At 38.6% G+C, this 17449-nt stretch overlaps 1 long non-coding RNA gene across 1 annotated transcript; it reads left to right on the forward strand.

Moving 5' to 3' along the window:
- Positions 1-16040: 16040 nt before the first annotated feature.
- LOC118487952 lies at positions 16041-16918 on the forward strand. The gene is made up of 3 exons (XR_004882975.1): positions 16041-16149; positions 16312-16433; positions 16530-16918. It is a non-coding gene; the product is annotated as an uncharacterized LOC118487952 (long non-coding RNA).
- The last annotated feature ends 531 nt before the right edge of the window (positions 16919-17449 follow it).

Raw genomic sequence — 17449 nt, forward strand, 5'->3', positions numbered from 1 at the left:
AGGAAAAAATTCTTGGGTCCGCCACTGTCGTAGACCTTTTTAATGAAATATCTTCGAGAAAACAAACATACTGCAGACTCAAACGTCTGCACGTGGTCTGTGTGGGGCAGACATAAGAGGTCATGAAGATCTTTTCAAAAAAAACAAACACCCCCATAATGTCTAACTCGCTAATTATGCCAGTGTCATTGGTTATGCCTGACTCAGTAGACATATTACCATTATCTAGTGTACAGAGGATTTGTGTTAAATTTTTATAAAAATGTCACAAAAGAAGGTGGTAGAGTCAATGGATCTTCCTTTTTTTTTTTCTTTCATGGGTAAACACAGAAATAATCTTTGTTGATCCGTAGTTAATATATGTTTTTAGTGATGTATTATTATTAATATCTTAAAATACTGTATCTTTCTAATTTTTAATTTATAAATAATAACTCTATCCAAAATAAACGATTTTACTTAAATATGACATGTTAAGAACTTTAAGTGTGCAAAGATACGAACCAAATTTATTTAATGATGTTTTAATTTTTATATCGATATTATATTTTACTTATTTAAGGGCATGTTTGGCTAAGTTTTTTGAAACAATTTATTGACTTATTGGTTTTTTGAAAAGTTATAAGCTATAAAATGATGTGTTACAACGAGGGTGTATGTAAGGGGAAAAAGTCAATAAGTGAATAAGTCAGTCCATACTGACTTTTCCAAAAAACCAATAAGTTAATAAATTGTTTCAAAAAACTTAGCCAAACATGCCCTAAGTGTTACCCAACAAAAAAGTATACAAACAACTTTTGAAGCTTTCAGCTAAAATAATCCTACTTAACTATTGTTTTTAATTCTAAAGCATGTTATGAAGACTAAATTTAGGTAAGGATATCCTCATGTATAAATCTTATTTGTACTTAAAACAAGAAACACACTATTGTATACTGAGAAATTGACCATTGATATGGGTCTTTTTATGGTTTTCATGATGTTCTTATCAGTGTCGTGATCGTGATGAAACAAATTGATTTTGACCACATAGATACTGTGTTCATTGTCTAGTTTCCAGTGTCGACCAATGTAGGAGGACACATGTCGACCAATGTAGGACACATGTCGATATTTTCTTGGGCATATGTCGATATTTTCTTGGGCATATCTCTTCCGTTTAGTGTTGGTATCAGATTTATGGTTTTCGACCAATGTAGGAGGACACATGTCGATATTTTCTTGGGCATATCTCTTCCGTTTCCTCTATCGAGTGCCGATATCGTATCGGTATTTTAATAGACCGAACATCCATCACAATTCACAACACGCAGGGAATCCCACTAGTTCTTTTATAAATAGAGCATTAGTGTGTAACCATCACGTCTACTTTGGATCTTACGCAGGGGCGGACCCACATTGAGTGGGTCGGGGTCCACGGACCCCAATCTTTTTTAAAAAATTAGTATATTCGATATATTAATTTTTGTAAGGACCCCATAAAAATATTTAGTTGGACCCCATAGTATCAAAAGCAAAGTTGTTGTGGTGGTTAATCCCTTGTTTGCTAACAAAGAGGTCATGGGTTCAAGTCTAATACCAGCCGATTTTTTTATTAAAATACACTTTTAAAATCGTTCGGGTGTAAAAAATCCAAGTATCGAAAAAAGTGGACCCCATTGGAAAAAAATCCTGGGTCCGCCACTGATCTTACGTAACACCCGTCACCTCATTTCAATTTCAACCCATAGATACTCTGTTCATTGTCTAGTTTCCAGTAGCTTAAAGTTGTAGGGCTCATTAAAATTTTGCACGTTATAAAATTGTAGTTACATATTTGTATGAGACTATGATCGCAAAAAACCCTGGTCAAAAGTCTCCCAAGTATATATAAATTAAAAAAAGAACCGGTGAAAGTCTCTCAAAGTATATTTTAATACACACAATTTTACAACCTTCAAATCTTCAATACCTTTTTATGGAAAATGGATTGTTGTGGTTAATGATACCGTGTTGTTTGTGTCTCAGGTTTTAAAGTCGAAAGTATGCCCACTAGAGATGATTTTCCAACATTAGGAGCTCCAACAAGACAGAGTGTCGGTATCTCCCTCAAACTCTACATATTAGATTGGTTATTGCATTTCATCAAAGGTGGCAAAACAAGTGAGTTAGGCAGGTTGTGTGAGATTTCAAAACAGTATATTGAAGATTTCATTACATGTCATGTTGGACAAACCCCTGACCTAAAACATCTTTTTGTCCATGTTTTATTTATAAATAATGGGTTTAAGATGATTAGAAAGCGATTAGGATAACATTAAAAATACACCTTAGACAACTTTCAACAGTTTGACTTGTTTTCCTTTTAATTTTTTTATTTTATTTTATATTTTACTGATTATATTATAAATGAAACAAAGCTCAAAACAACCCATTCATAAGTGACTGGGTTGTACTGACACCTTTGTGGTGCGTGCTAATAACAATTTTTATGTATTAAAAGTTATAAACTTGATTAAATCATGCTAACTAATGGGAACTTATTAGATACTTGAGGGGATATTTGATACTCGATGAGTAGTTAGTAATCAAATACCCGATGAGTAATTACTAATTACTAAAATACACGTCTCATTGTTGTTGTTAGTTACAAAAAATTTTATCAGCATTTACAATGTTCGTCTTGTGATCATGCTTACATCTACGGATTTCTCAAATATATCTAAATTAATAATAACTCACAAACTCTAACTAACATAAACTTTAAATATCATTGTTTGTAAAAAGATGTTATAAACAAGTTAATGTTACCTAGATAAATACTTCTTTAGAAGTTTTTATATACCTTTAGAAATATTTTTATTAAATTTGTCGAGTCAACCACATTACGATGAAAGTATACGTTTTGCTTTCTACAATTATTGTTGAAAAAAAAGGTGAAAATAGCATTTTTCACAAATATAGGAAAATGATTTTTTCCTATTTTGGACTAGAAATAAATATAATAAAATGAACGGGTTTTATGTATTTATTTGTGGGTTTGTATTCTATGTTGGAAGAGCTTCGCAACGAACTAAACCACGTCCAAAACCGAGCTAAGATGAATGAGATATCGATGCTCAAAGTTGGGTGTTTGGAACATTCAATGCTGAAACTAAAGGGAAAGTAGCACCTTGTCCCACATAGGAGGAGAGATAGAACTTAAATGGGTATTTAAGGTGGAACACTCCATCCTTATTGTTTCATGGAAGCACTCACTAGTGTCCTCGCGAAGGGTGCTCCGCACCCTAACTCGCACTCGCACACGTTCGCGCGCGTGGCGTGGGCGATGAGGCGCAATGTGGCGCTTTGATGGCGCACTTTGCACTTCGCACGCTCGCATGGGTCCGGATCCTGCTGTGTCGTGCGCGGCGCACCAGAGTGAGCCAATACGGCGTGACTGTGTGGCGCGCTCGTATAGGCGCACATGTGACGTGGCGCACGCGCGCATGGACTTGAGCCAAGAGGACGCACCGCGCATGGTGACGTGGCGCATGCGCGCACGGCAGTCAGCCAAGAGGACGCACCTCGCATGGGTGTGCAGACCTGGGCGCGCGCGCACCAGGGTGACGTGCGCGCGCGTGCGCAGAAGCTTCCAGCATTGAATGACAGGGCAGTTTCAGTCCAGCTTCGTAACTGACGAGTTAATAGGCTTTGACTGAGAATTAAATGACGTATTAAATTGCATTGAAGACGTTTAATGCAATTTAAACCTCTCATTTAATTTGTTTTGACTGTTTCAACCTAGGAGCTGTATAAATACAGCTCCATACCCACATCAAAGGTACACCAGTAACACAACAACAAAAATTCAACTTTCTCTCTACAAAGTTCAGATCTTCTCCAGCATTCTTCAAGGTAGCCTTCGGGTTGTAGGCTTTCTCCGGCAGTACGCTGCTCCGGCTGTTGTACCCTGGGAAACAAAACGAGTACTCCTGGGAGACTCGGAATTTGTTTTAAGGGAAGCGTGTGTTCACGTGCCTCAGCCACTCTGCTTCTACTCCATTTCTTGTATTTGTTTTTTCAGTTGTAATAGTATTGCTTATTTTTTCTGCTTTCTTTGTATTGTAATCAGTAATAAAATTTGTTTATTTTATTTATTTATGCGAACGGTTCCTACAATCTTAAAACAAATTTTTAAAACCGTTCGTGTAATCAAAACCATTCTGTTCGTGATTCAAACCAGTTTTGTTTTCACTCAGTTTGTGTTTTAAAAACAGATTTTTTTTTGTTGTTTTCTTCTTCAAAGGTGCGACTTTGGTTGAAAACAATTGGTTACATCTCATAGTTTGTCCTAAATTGCTAATAAACTTTCTGACTTGGTCTTCAAAGTTGGACTTAGAAGCCAATCAGTAAGTTATAACTAATAAAAATTTTCTGTTTTGGTCTTCAAAGTTGGACTTAGAAGCCTAAACAGTAAATTTGTGGTAAAAATTAAAATTTAATTGTTTACTTCTGGTTTTTGCGTAAATCAGAATTTTTTGACTAAACTTTTAAAATTTTAATTTTTTTCAGCATGTCGAACGAAAATGTCAACGTTAACAACACCACAAATGTTGTGACGGGAACCCCCCTCAACGCCACCACTGTGGGAGCGTCCACAGTGGCTAATCACGCTGAACGACCCGAGAAGTTCTCGGGTCTACACTTCAAGAGGTGGCAGCAGAAGATGTTCTTCTACCTGACCACCATGAACCTTGCGAGGTTCTTAACTGAATCCGCTCCCCAACCTGCGGAAGGGGAGACCAGCGCTCAGGCTCTGAACGCGGTAGAGGCTTGGAAGCACTCGGATTTTATTTGTCGATGCTATGTGTTAAACGGGTTGTCGGATGCGTTGTATAATGTTTACTACAACGTCAAGACTTCCAAAGACCTTTGGGATGCATTAGACAAGAAGTACAAACGGAGGATGTTGGCACAAAGAAATTTGTGGTAGCCTGTTTTTTGGATTTCAAAATGGTTGATTCTAAAACAGTTATGAATCAAGTCCAAGAATTCCAAATTATACTTCATGACATCTTTGCGGAAGGCATGACACTTAGCGAGACATTCCAAGTGGCAGCGATGATTGAAAAGTTACCTCCTAGTTGGGTTGATTTTAAGAATTATCTTAAACACAAACGAAAGGAGATGACTATAGAGGATCTTATTGTTCGTCTTCGGATTGAAGAGGACAATAGAATTGCCCTAAAAGGCAGCGTTGCGCAGACTAGTGCTAGCGCAAATCTGGTTGAGCATGGGCAATCCTCTAAGGGCAAGAAGGGCAAAGGGAAAAAGGACAAAGGGAAAGCAAAGGCTAGCAACCTTGGACCGAAGAAAGGGGTTGTGAAAAAGAAACCTCAAACGTTCCAAGGGACTTGTTACAACTGTGACGAGCCAGGGCATCGGGCTAACCAATGCAAGAAACCAAAGCGTGAGCGTGCGCACATGGTGGATGAAGACGGAATGCCTTTGGTGGCAATGATTTCCGACAAAACCGCAATGTTGGATGAGGTCAATACGGTGACCAACACTCCAAAAGGATGGTGGATTGATACGGGCGCGACCCGTCATGTATGCCCAGACAGGAGCATGTTTACCACCTTCAACGATGATTTTGAAGCTGTACATGGGAAATGCAGCCACCGCGGTCATCAAGGGTGAAGGAACGGTGATTTTGAAGTGGACTTCAGGGAAGGAGCTCACTCTAAGCAACGTGTTATATGTCCCAGACTTGCGCAAGAGCCTAGTCTCGGGTTGGTTGCTTAATAAGTTTGGATTTCGTTTAGTTTTTGAGAGCGATCAATTTGTACTAACTAAACGAGGAATGTATGTGGGCAAGGGCTATGCCCAAAATGGAATGTTTAAATTGAATGTAATGGCAGTCAAGAAAAACATGAATAAAATTGCTACTACTTCTACTTATTTGCTTGAGTTTTCTGAATCGAATAAATGGCATGGTAGATTAGGTCACGTAAATTTTAATTCAATACGCCGTTTAATCAATTTAAATTGTATACCAACATTCCATATTGATTCACACTATAAATGTGAAACATGTGTTGAATCCAAACTTACAAGAACATCATCGAAATCGGTTGAACGAATAACCGAACCCCTTGATTTAATTCACACTGATATTTGTGATTTAAAAGCGGTACCCACAAGAGGTGGAAATAAGTACTTCATCACGTTTATTGACGATAGTACTAAATATTGCTATGTATATTTACTAAAAAGTAAAGATGAAGCAATAAGTAAATTTATCTTGTATAAAAATGAAGTTGAGAATCAACTTCAAAAGAAGATAAAAGCTTTGCGAAGCGATCGAGGAGGTGAATATGTTGCACCTTTTGCCGATTTATGCGCAAAAAGTGGCATTGTACATGAGTGTACACCTCCTTATTCTCCACAATCAAATGGCGTGGCGGAACGAAAGAACCGCACATTGAAAGAAATGATGAACGCCATGTTGATAAGTTCTGGGGTGAGCCAGGAACTGTGGGGGGAAGCCATTCTCTCGGCTAATTATCTTTTGAACAGGATACCACTCAAAAAGAGAGACGAAACTCCATATGAGTTATGGAAAAGGAAGAAACCTTCATACAAATACTTGAAAGTGTGGGGGTGCCTAGCAAAGGTGATTGTACCACCTCCTAAGGCTCTTAGGATAGGACCCAAAACTGTTGATTGCATATTTATTGGGTATGCACATCAAAGTAGTGCACATTGCTTTCTTGTACATGAGTCCAAGAATCCTGATGTACACGTAAACACTATTATGGAGGTGAATTCTAACGTTGTGTCTTACTTTGAAAATGTGTTTCCTTTGAGAAGACAAACACATGCAACGTCATCAACACCTAATTTTGAAGTAGGTGAAAGTTCATCTACACCAATTGATGAGGTGGTTCATGATAAGACGCATGAACAACCTGAGGTTGAAGAAAGCGATCGTAGGCGAAGTAAAAGGCCAAGGGTTGAAAAATCCTTCGGTCCAGACTTCGTTAGCTATATGGTTGAGGGCGAGCCCAATACATATCGCGAAGCGGTTTCCTCTTCAGAAGGACCTCAATGGAAAGAAGCAATAAGAAATGAAATAGATTCTATATTGCAAAATCACACTTGGGAGTTAGTAGATCTTCCACCTGGTTGCAAACCACTTGGATATCGTTGGATATTCAAAAGGAAGATGAAAACTGATGGAAGTATTGATAAGTACAAGGCTAGGTTGGTGATTAAAGGATTTAGACAAAAGGAAGGTCTAGATTACTTTGATACCTACTCGCCTGTGACGCGCATAACCTCGATTAGATTGGTTCTTGCTATTGAGGCTTTAAGAAATTTGGAAGTTCACCAAATGGACGTTAAAACCGCATTTCTAAATGGCGATTTAGAAGAAGAAATTTACATGGAGCAACCTGAAGGTTTCTCCGCCCCAGGTCAAGAGGGTAAAGTATGTAAACTCGTCAAGTCTTTGTATGGCTTGAAGCAAGCACCAAAACAATGGCACCAAAAGTTTGATCATGTCATGATTGACAATGGTTTCAAAATAAATGAGTGCGACAAATGTGTTTATTTCAAAGACACAAATGAAGGTTATGTGATCTTATGCCTTTATGTAGACGATATGCTTATCATTGGGAGTAATGATAAAATTATCAAAGCTACTAAAAGCATGTTGAAAGCGAGATTTGACATGAAAGACATGGGTTTAGCGGATGTGATTCTTGGAGTAAAGATCATAAGAACCCAAGATGGTCTTGTGTTAAGTCAATCACACTATGTGGATAAAATTCTTGAAAAATTCAACTCGGGAGATACGAGTGTAGCTCGAACTCCAGTTGATACCTCCCAACATCTCAAGAAGAATAAAGGAGATGGAGTTGCTCAGTTAGAGTATTCAAGAATTATTGGCAGTCTAATGTATCTAATGACATGTACTAGACCCGACTTGGCTTACGCGGTGAGTAGGCTAAGTAGATACACCAGCAATCCGTGCGCGGATCATTGGAAGGCTATCACGAGGGTGCTTAGATACATAAGATACACAAGAGACTATGGACTTCATTATACCCGACAACCAGCAGTGATCGAAGGATACACTGATGCAAACTGGATATCGGATAATAAAGATTCCAAATCAACAAGTGGTTACGTGTTTACACTTGGAGGAGCTGCCATTGCTTGGAAGTCTTCTAAGCAAACGGTCATAGCGAGATCCACAATGGAATCTGAATTTATCGCCTTGGATAAGTCAGGCGAGGAGGCGGAATGGCTACGTCAATTCGTGGAAGATATTCCAAGATGGCCAAAGCCTTTGCCAGCCATATGTGTACATTGTGATAGCCAATCAGCGATTGGTAGAGCTCAAAGCTTGATGTACAATGGCAGATCAAGGCATATGCGACGTAGACATAACACGATACGACAACTACTCTCAACGGGTGTTATCACAATTGATTATGTGAGATCAGCGGATAACATTGCGGACCCATTTACAAAAGGCTTAAGCAGAGAGTTAGTAGAAACGTCGTCAAGAGGAATGGGACTAAAGCCCGTGGTAAATGGGAATATGAGGGAAACCTAACTTAGTTGACTGGAGATCCCAAGATCTAAGTTCAATAGGACAACTTAATCATATTACCAAAACGGAGTCACTGTGGGGGAGTACCCCAAACTAAATAAAAGGGAGTTACATATACTTCCTAGTCCATTCCAATCAGTGACATGAAGTGAGGTTAAGCATATTAAGGTTTTCGGGAAATCAAATAACCATGATGCTTTTAATGATTCATGGGAATCACCTATGTTAGAGAGAAGTGGGGTCGCTTCAAATGGATTTGTGGGGTGCGCAAATCCTAGAGCTCTCGCAGAACCAGGCTAGTGTTCCAGGACCATAATAGGACACGACAATGAGGAGTTGGCCAAACCAGGGAGAGTATTGTGTGAAGTGTATTGTCGTTTACACAAATGGGGGTATGTTCAAGGACATCGCGTCTACACACCGCTAGTAAGCTAAGTGCGCTTCACAAAAGAAGGTTCAAAGGCTTCAACCTACCTATCTTGCAATACTCAACTGTCGAAGTTTATCGTTGAAAAGTGTAAGGAAAAGATCCATTTCCATACATGTGGGGGATTGTTGGAAATTTGATGAAAATAACATTTTTCATGTGGGGGATTGTTGGAAAAATAGGTGAAAATAGCATTTTTCACAAATATAGGAAAATGATTTTTTCCTATTTTGGACTAGAAATAAATATAATAAAATGAGCGGGTTTTATGTATTTATTTGTGGGTTTGTGTTCTATGTTGGAAGAGCTTCGCAACGAACTAAACCACGTCCAAAACCGAGCTAAGATGAATGAGATATCGATGCTCAAAGTTGGGTGTTTGGAACATTCAATGCTGAAACTAAAGGGAAAGTAGCACCTTGTCCCACATAGGAGGAGAGATGGAACTTAAATGGGTATTTAAGGTGGAACTCTCCATCCTTATTGTTTCATGGAAGCACTCACTAGTGTCCTCTCGAAGGGTGCGGAGCACCCTAACTCGCACTCGCACTCGCACACGCTCGCGCGCGTGGCGTGGGCGATGAGGCGCAATGTGGCGCTTTGATGGCGCACTTTGCACTTCGCACGCTTGCATCGCCGCGAGCCGCTTGAGAGCCGCCTTTGTATTTTTGACCGCGCGCGCGTGGTGGAGCACAAGGGTTGCAAGGACCAAGTGGTAGGTGATGCAGCGCATGACGTGGCAGTCATGCGCATGCGCGCGCGAGTACACATGGCGCGCGGTTGCGCGCATGGTGCATGGGTCCGGATCCTGCTGTGTCGTGCGCGGCGCACCAGAGTGAGCCAATACGGCGTGACTGTGTGGCGCGCTCGTATAGGCGCACATGTGACGTGGCGCACGCGCGCATGGACTTGAGCCAAGAGGACGCACCGCGCATGGTGACGTGGCGCATGCGCGCACGACAGTCAGCCAAGAGGACGCACCTCGCATGGGTGTGCAGACCTGGGCGCGCGCGCACCAGGGTGACGTGCGCGCGCGTGCGCAGAAGCTTCCAGCATTGAATGACAGGGCAGTTTCAGTCCAGCTTCGTAACTGACGAGTTAATAGGCTTTGACTGAGAATTAAATGACGTATTAAATTGCATTGAAGACGTTTAATGCAATTTAAACCTCTCATTTAATTTGTTTTGACTGTTTCAACCTAGGAGCTGTATAAATACAGCTCCATACCCACATCAAAGGTACACCAGTAACACAACAGCAAAAATTCAACTTTCTCTCTACAAAGTTCAGATCTTCTCCAGCATTCTTCAAGGTAGCCTTCGGGTTGTAGGCTTTCTCCGGCAGTACGCTGCTCCGGCTGTTGTACCCTGGGAAACAAAACGAGTACTCCTGGGAGACTCGGAATTTGTTTTAAGGGAAGCGTGTGTTCACGTGCCTCAGCCACTCTGCTTCTACTCCATTTCTTGTATTTGTTTTTTCAGTTGTAATAGTATTGCTTATTTTTTCTGCTTTCTTTGTATTGTAATCAGTAATAAAATTTGTTTATTTTATTTATTTATGCGAACGGTTCCTACAATTATAAGGCTATTCGGTACGAGCCGAAATCCCCCTTCAAACGAAGGGTTTTGATTGGGTGCCCCACCTGCCCTCTTCCTTTAACGCTGGTTAACCCACTCATGGGCCACCTTTGACGCCCTTAACACCCTCGACATGGTGTTTGGCGCCCAAAGGGTGCTTATACAGAGGAGGGGGGTTAACCCACATTCCCACAATACCAAGTCTAACAACTCAGGTTCTTTTTTTTTTTTTTTGAAATGAACTCCAAATCAAGAAGCTCGAAACCTTAACCTCAGGGGCAACAACACCTTAACTCCAATCATTTGGACCCAACCCGCCACCCACCTAACAATTGAAGTTAACTTAACAATCAAATGATAAATAGGTCAAACCAAGTTAACCAGTGAAGTCCTTAATTTGAAATGAACCCCGAATCAAGAAAATCCAAAGGTTGTTCAAACTACACACACTGATCAACAAAAGGGTCAAAACTCGCTACTTCTCTTCCCCATAATCCAATATTACGCACAAAACTATATCTCCCAACGTTTTCCACAACGATAGCATCTGCTTCATCAAGTTCGTACCCAATTAACAGGTATGTTTCTTCACTAATTCATGAGTCTGTTTGTTTTTGGCATTGATTCGTGAAATTGTTAAGAGGGTTTTCAAAATGCCATCAGTAGTTCATGAATACAGATAGTGAAATTTGATTGCAGCTGTCTTGTTATTTAGAAAAAGATCAATGATGAGCTCTTATGATCTATTGAAGACTTGAGTAGTTCATGTATCAGTAGTTCATGTATACAGTAATTCATGTATACAGTAGTTCATGTATACGGTAGTTCATCTTTATGATGCTCTTGATCAATATGGTATTTTCACGTTTAAGGATGATGAGAGACTCGAGAAAGGAAAAAGATCAATGATGAGCTCTTATGATCTATTGAAGACTTGAGATGCTACATTATTGGTTTCTCCAGACGCTATGCATCTTCATCATGGAGCTTAAACGAGCTTCTGAAGATCCTAGAGTGTCATAACAAAGGCGAGCGGTTTGTCTTCCCCATGTTCTACGATGTGGATCCCTCTGAAGTCCGAAAACAAACTGGATCAGTTGGAGAAGCACTTGTCGTACATACGAACAAGAACGAATCAGAGGTTGGAAAATGGAGAGACGCCCTTAAAGAAGCAGCCAATTTGTTTGGTTGGCATGTGGAGAAGACTGCGAATGGGTAATTACTTCATCATACCTCTAATATGGCATCTCACGTTCTAATGTAATGCTTGTTTTACAATTTGTGTGTGTTATCCTCGCAAAACGGACTGTCTGGGTCAAGTCCTAACACGTTTGAGTGAAAACAAGTTCAAGTCAAAACGTGACGATTTAAAGAATATCACTTGAAGGGATTACATTTGTTTATAGACCTGAAAAGTAATTATTCTTGTGGGTTTTTGAGCAAGCTAATTGAATCTTCTTTTATGATCTACAGGCATGAAGCTAAAGTCATAAAATTAATTATGGAGCGGGTTTCACTCGAGTTACGATACATAAATATGGACGTTGATGAGAATTTAGTAGGCATGGAACAAAGAATGCAAGATCTCGATCCGTGTTCAGAGATCGGTACGAAAGATGTGTGCATATGTTTTGATTTAATAATGTTTAATTAACATCATTGGCTTGGGCTATTTTTAATAAAATATCCTTTAATTTTGAAGGTAAAAGCTTTGTTGAGAATGTGAGGGAAAGAGCCTCTGAGATAGGTTTGGAGAAGTTGCAAGAACAAGTCCTTCGAGATGTATCAAAGAATAGAGACATTACTGTAAGCGTTCTTCATGAAGGTAAACACTTAATGAGTAAGAACTTGCGTGGTAAAAAAGTTTTTGTGGTTCTCGATGATGTGGATCATAATGTTAGCTGGTGATATTACTTGGTTCAAGCCAGGAAGTAGAATTCTAATTACAACTACTAGAGATGGGCTCGTGCTTCAAGCACATAAAGTGAACTTGGTTAATGATGTCAATCTTTTATCAAGTGAGGAAGCTATTTATCTCTTCAGCAGGCATGCATTTAGGAAAGATATTCCAACTCAAGAGTATGAAAGGCATTCACGTGAAGTTGTAAGTTATCAGGGCCGTCTATCAGGGGGTGCAGGAGGTGCCTGCGATCAGGGCCCGAAAAATTTTAAATTTATATATATATAGAGAGAGAGGGTCAGGATTTAGAGAGAACGGTGAAAAGTGTGAGAACGATTTTGGTGGTGACATGTGGCATTGATGTTAAATTACACTAAGGGGTGATATTGTCAAAAAACCCACTCACATGAACTGGGTGTTCAAATAAAACGCCATAAAAACACCCAATTCAGAAAAACGCCATGAAAATACCTAGTTAAAACGCCATAAAACACTCAAAAAAGCTATTGTTATGCACGCACAAAAAAGCTATTTTTAGCTATAATTTACAACAGCTCAAAAAACCATTTTTTGAGCCATATAGCTAAAAAAATGTGCGTGTAAGTTTATTTGTGCTGATTTTTGGGCGGTATATGTATCTAACCGCCTAAATTAATAGTTTTTGAGCTCAGAAAAATCATAATTTGTACGAGTGTAAAAACGCCATAAAACACCCAGTTCAGAAAAACGTCATGAGAAAACTCAGTTGAAAACGCCATAAAACACTCCGTTCAGAAAAATGCCATGAAAATACCTAGTTAAAACGCCATAAAAACACCTAGTTCAGAAAAACGCCATGAAAATACCTAGTCTAAAACGCCATAAAACACCCAGTTCAGAAAAACGCCATAAAACCCACTTAATTTTTCTTTCGAAAAGTATATCAATAGTATACTCGTTAGAAAGATAAAAAAACGCTGAGTTTTGTGGTGTAATTTTTTTCAAAAAATAATCACGTATAAAAAAGTTATTGTCGTTTAAATATGATGGGGGAAAATGGCATGTGATTAGCATGTGCACCTTTGTTTGGATCTTCCTATTTTACCCTCCTAGTAGTTTCAAGGCCCCTATTATTTACAAAAATGTCACCGCATCAATCTCAGCCACAAACCACTAAGATCTTGTGGCTGAGAATTGTTCTCACCGTTCTCACACTTTGAGGCGTTCTCTCCTGATCCTGTTCCTATATATATATATTAAAAAAATTCTGGATGTTTGTATAAATAAGGGCCTGCTAAAAGACTCAAAGTTTTTTAAATAAGGGTCTGTTTAAATGTTTAAAAAAATAGCCCAATTAACAAGCCCAAGTGACTAGTCTAAACAAAAATAAGGGCCTGCTAGATCAGGGAAAGGAAACAAAACGTCGCACTGTTGCAGGCAGTATAGTATATCGCACAGGGAATTGGGACGAGGGAAACTGGAAACAAAATGTCGATCGTCATTCTATCAGATCAGGGAATTTCGCAATTTCGCAGTGATTCAGACTTTCAGTGATTCAGTCGCAACACGGCAGCAGTGAGGAGATTTGCGAATAGGGCCCAAATTTGTTTTATCTATTTCATAACAATTATCGTAGTATTAAGGGTTTTTAGTATTTATATATTTGATTGAATGATTGATGAGTCTATATTATATGAAGATTTGCGAATAGGGCCCAAATTTTTTTATCTCGAACAAGGCCAATTTTTTTTATGATTTTTGGAGACGGCCCTACTTTAAGTTGTGCTGCTGGTCTTCCTCTAACAATAAAAGTTTTGGGTTCAAATCTATGTGGTAAAGATGATAGTGAATGGGCCGATGCGCTAGAAAGACTCAAAACAATTCCGTTGGAAGAAACACTTGAAATATTGGAACTAAGTTATAAAAACCTGGGGCATGATTACAAGGAAACATTCCTAGATGTGGCTTAAGAGCCACCATCGGTAAACACTCCGATAAAGAAGGTCAATGGAGGTAAAAAGTTCATTAACTAATTTTTCAATTTCATTAATATCGATGATCATTCACTGGTTAGCTTGTAGATTACTCTAAACAATCATTTACAGTTCTTCACTTTAAAAAAGTAAAACGAGTCATGACTCAGCAGTTTCTGACCGAGTTAGCTTATAGATTAGTAGATTACTGAAACAATTATTCACAATTATTTTCAAAACTTCAGAAAAAGTCAAACGACACCTTCATCGACGACAACCAAGCACAAACGCCGCCGAGAACAGAGTCTGAAGACATCTGTCATCTCCTCAGCCACATCAATACAGTTGATTATATCGGTAAGACCCTAAAACCTTCAATACAGTTGATTTTTGTTTGTTTTAGTTGTTGATTGGCTGTTTGTCATTTATTTAATTTGTTGGATTGGTTTGATTTTGATGGAGGATCATGTGGAGGAGTTGAAGAGGAGCAAAGACAGTACGATGGAGGAGTTGCCAGATGTGAAGAATCGTCGGTTTCGTCTGACGGAAACTCACAACAGTTAAGTAAAGAACGCGTTAAGCTTTTGGCTAACTCGCCGGATGATTGTGAAACGGCGTCGTTTAAATGTTTCTCCGTTTCCGATCTGAAGAAGAAAGTTAGAGCTAGCATCGGTAATGGATTCTTGTGAGACTCGGGTCGAATATCGAGCAACAGACTGCCACCCGAAGAAGATTATAGTGTTGGGGATTCTACTACAGAGTTATCGTTAAAAACAGTGTTTTGTGGAGAAATACTGGTTGAAACCACTGTTGGGTTAAAACGGTGGTTTCAAACCACTGTTGGGTTAAAACGATAGTTTCAAACCACTGTTGGGTTAAAACAATTGGGTTACAACGGTGGTTTCAAACCACTGTTGAGTTAAAACAGTGGTTTCAGCCACTGTTTTTCCACAAAAACACTGTTTTAACCCAACAGTGGTTTCAAACCAACGTTTCAACCCAATAGTGGTTTCAACCACTGTTTCTCCACAAAAAAAAAAAAATGTTAATGATAACTCTATAGCAGAATATCCAACACTATAATCTTCTTCGAATAAACTTCGACCAACAGTGGTTTCAAACCACCGTTTTAAATTATTAATTATTCATTACATCTACAATACGTCGCTAATGCAACTGTTATATATATTATTCATTACATCTACAAAACACTGTTATATATTCGTCGTTAATGCAACTTGAAACTGGTGTGACTGATTCCGAAGAGAAAAACAAAAGAAGGTATACATGGAAAGGTATAGAAAACGAGAAGATGGAGATTACAATCATCGTATATGTACTTGATTTTCAAGAATCTGAATTTAAATCCAAAGTTTTTCATGCTTGAATGATGGTAATCTGATCTAAAATTTGCTAAATTTTGATACTTTGTTGCTAGAAATGCAGTTACTGTTATAATTAGTTAATTATAGTACTGTTTGTAGTGTTCTTGAATTGTGTTCAGATTTATGAAAATTTCAAGTTATAGATTATTAGATTTGGGTTGAAGAATTAGTAACACGGTTATTTTCTGACTGGAGTGCAGGTTATTTGCTGTTGTCTAAATGAATGAGGGAATTGGAAAAGGTATTTTATGTTAATATTGTTGCTTTTGATACCGCAATGCTTCCGGAAGCTAAACAGGATGATTTGCAGAATGCAATATGGAAGTAGAGATTCACTAATTATTCTTTATATCAAATGTCATTAGGGGTTTGCTACAACACTTTTTTTTGTGGTAGGTTTAGTAATTTGTGTTTTTTTATAGTTTCAGTCACACCCTTTATATTTTAAATAACTTGTGTTCATTGATTTATCTGTATATCTGCTAGGATCTTCAAGTTCGGGAGTATGCAATCTCAGTAGCTGGTAGATTATCTGAAAAGAATCCTGCATATGTTTTTCCAGCACTTCGCCGCCACCTAATTCAGTTGTTAACTTATCTCAGGCAAAGGTCAGGTCAATCGTTTTGCTTCTATTCTATAAATATTTGATATTAGGTGTCATCAGACAAGTTTATTCATCGCTTTTATCGCTCTTCATCTAACAGTGCTGATAGCAAATGCCGAGAAGAGAGTGTAAAATTGTTGGGTTGACTTATCCGCAGTTGTGAACGTATTATACTTGCATATATTGCTCCAATTAGATGCCAAAACAAGTCATATACAGATGGATCAAAGAAATAGAAAAACGAGTTTACCCAGAAGAGGTCGCTAAAAGCGCGTATAGTCTTAAACGACTTCTACCCAACGACGATTTGGGGATTCTCTCATCTCTTAGATCTCGACAAGGAAGCAACTGCGTATAGTTATTTTTTTTCATAAATGCTTTGATAATCTTGACGCTATTTTGGTTCGAATTGTAAGAACGCCAGATTTGGGTTCGTAATCTGTAGTTACATATTGGAATTTGAATAATATGAACCATGAAAATTGAAGAGTTGACCTAGATCTCTTTGGTTAACAGTGGTTGATGCATCTGTTGACGATGTTTGAAACCACTGTTGGGTTAAAATAGTGTTTTGTAGAGAAAACGTTGGTTGTCTTTTTCTGTAAACAGTGGTTTGACTTTGGTCAAACAGACTTTGGTCAAACAGTGGTTTGAATTTGGCCAAACAGTGGTTTCACTTTGGTCAAATAGACTTTGGTCAAAACATATTTTTGCTCAAACAAGCTTTTGTCAAATAGTGGTTTGACTTCTTTGTAATCTCTGTTTTAGAAACAGAGGTTAGGATTTGAAACAGTTGTTTGAAACCTCTGTTTGGTTACAAAGAGAGTCTTGAGAAACAGTGAATTCGCAAAACAGAGATTACCCTTTACAAACAGTGGTTGACTTTAGTCGAACAGAGTTTTAGATAGCTCAAACAAATGATTTACTCTTTTGAAACGAAAACATGTTTATGAATCAGAAGTTTAGTTTTTGAAAACAAAGGTTAAATGTTTGTTCGCTTTTGATCAATCAGATGTTTGT

Source organism: Helianthus annuus, chromosome 16, assembly GCF_002127325.2.
Source record: "Helianthus annuus cultivar XRQ/B chromosome 16, HanXRQr2.0-SUNRISE, whole genome shotgun sequence".
In the NCBI taxonomy this organism is placed as follows: domain Eukaryota; kingdom Viridiplantae; phylum Streptophyta; class Magnoliopsida; order Asterales; family Asteraceae; genus Helianthus; species Helianthus annuus.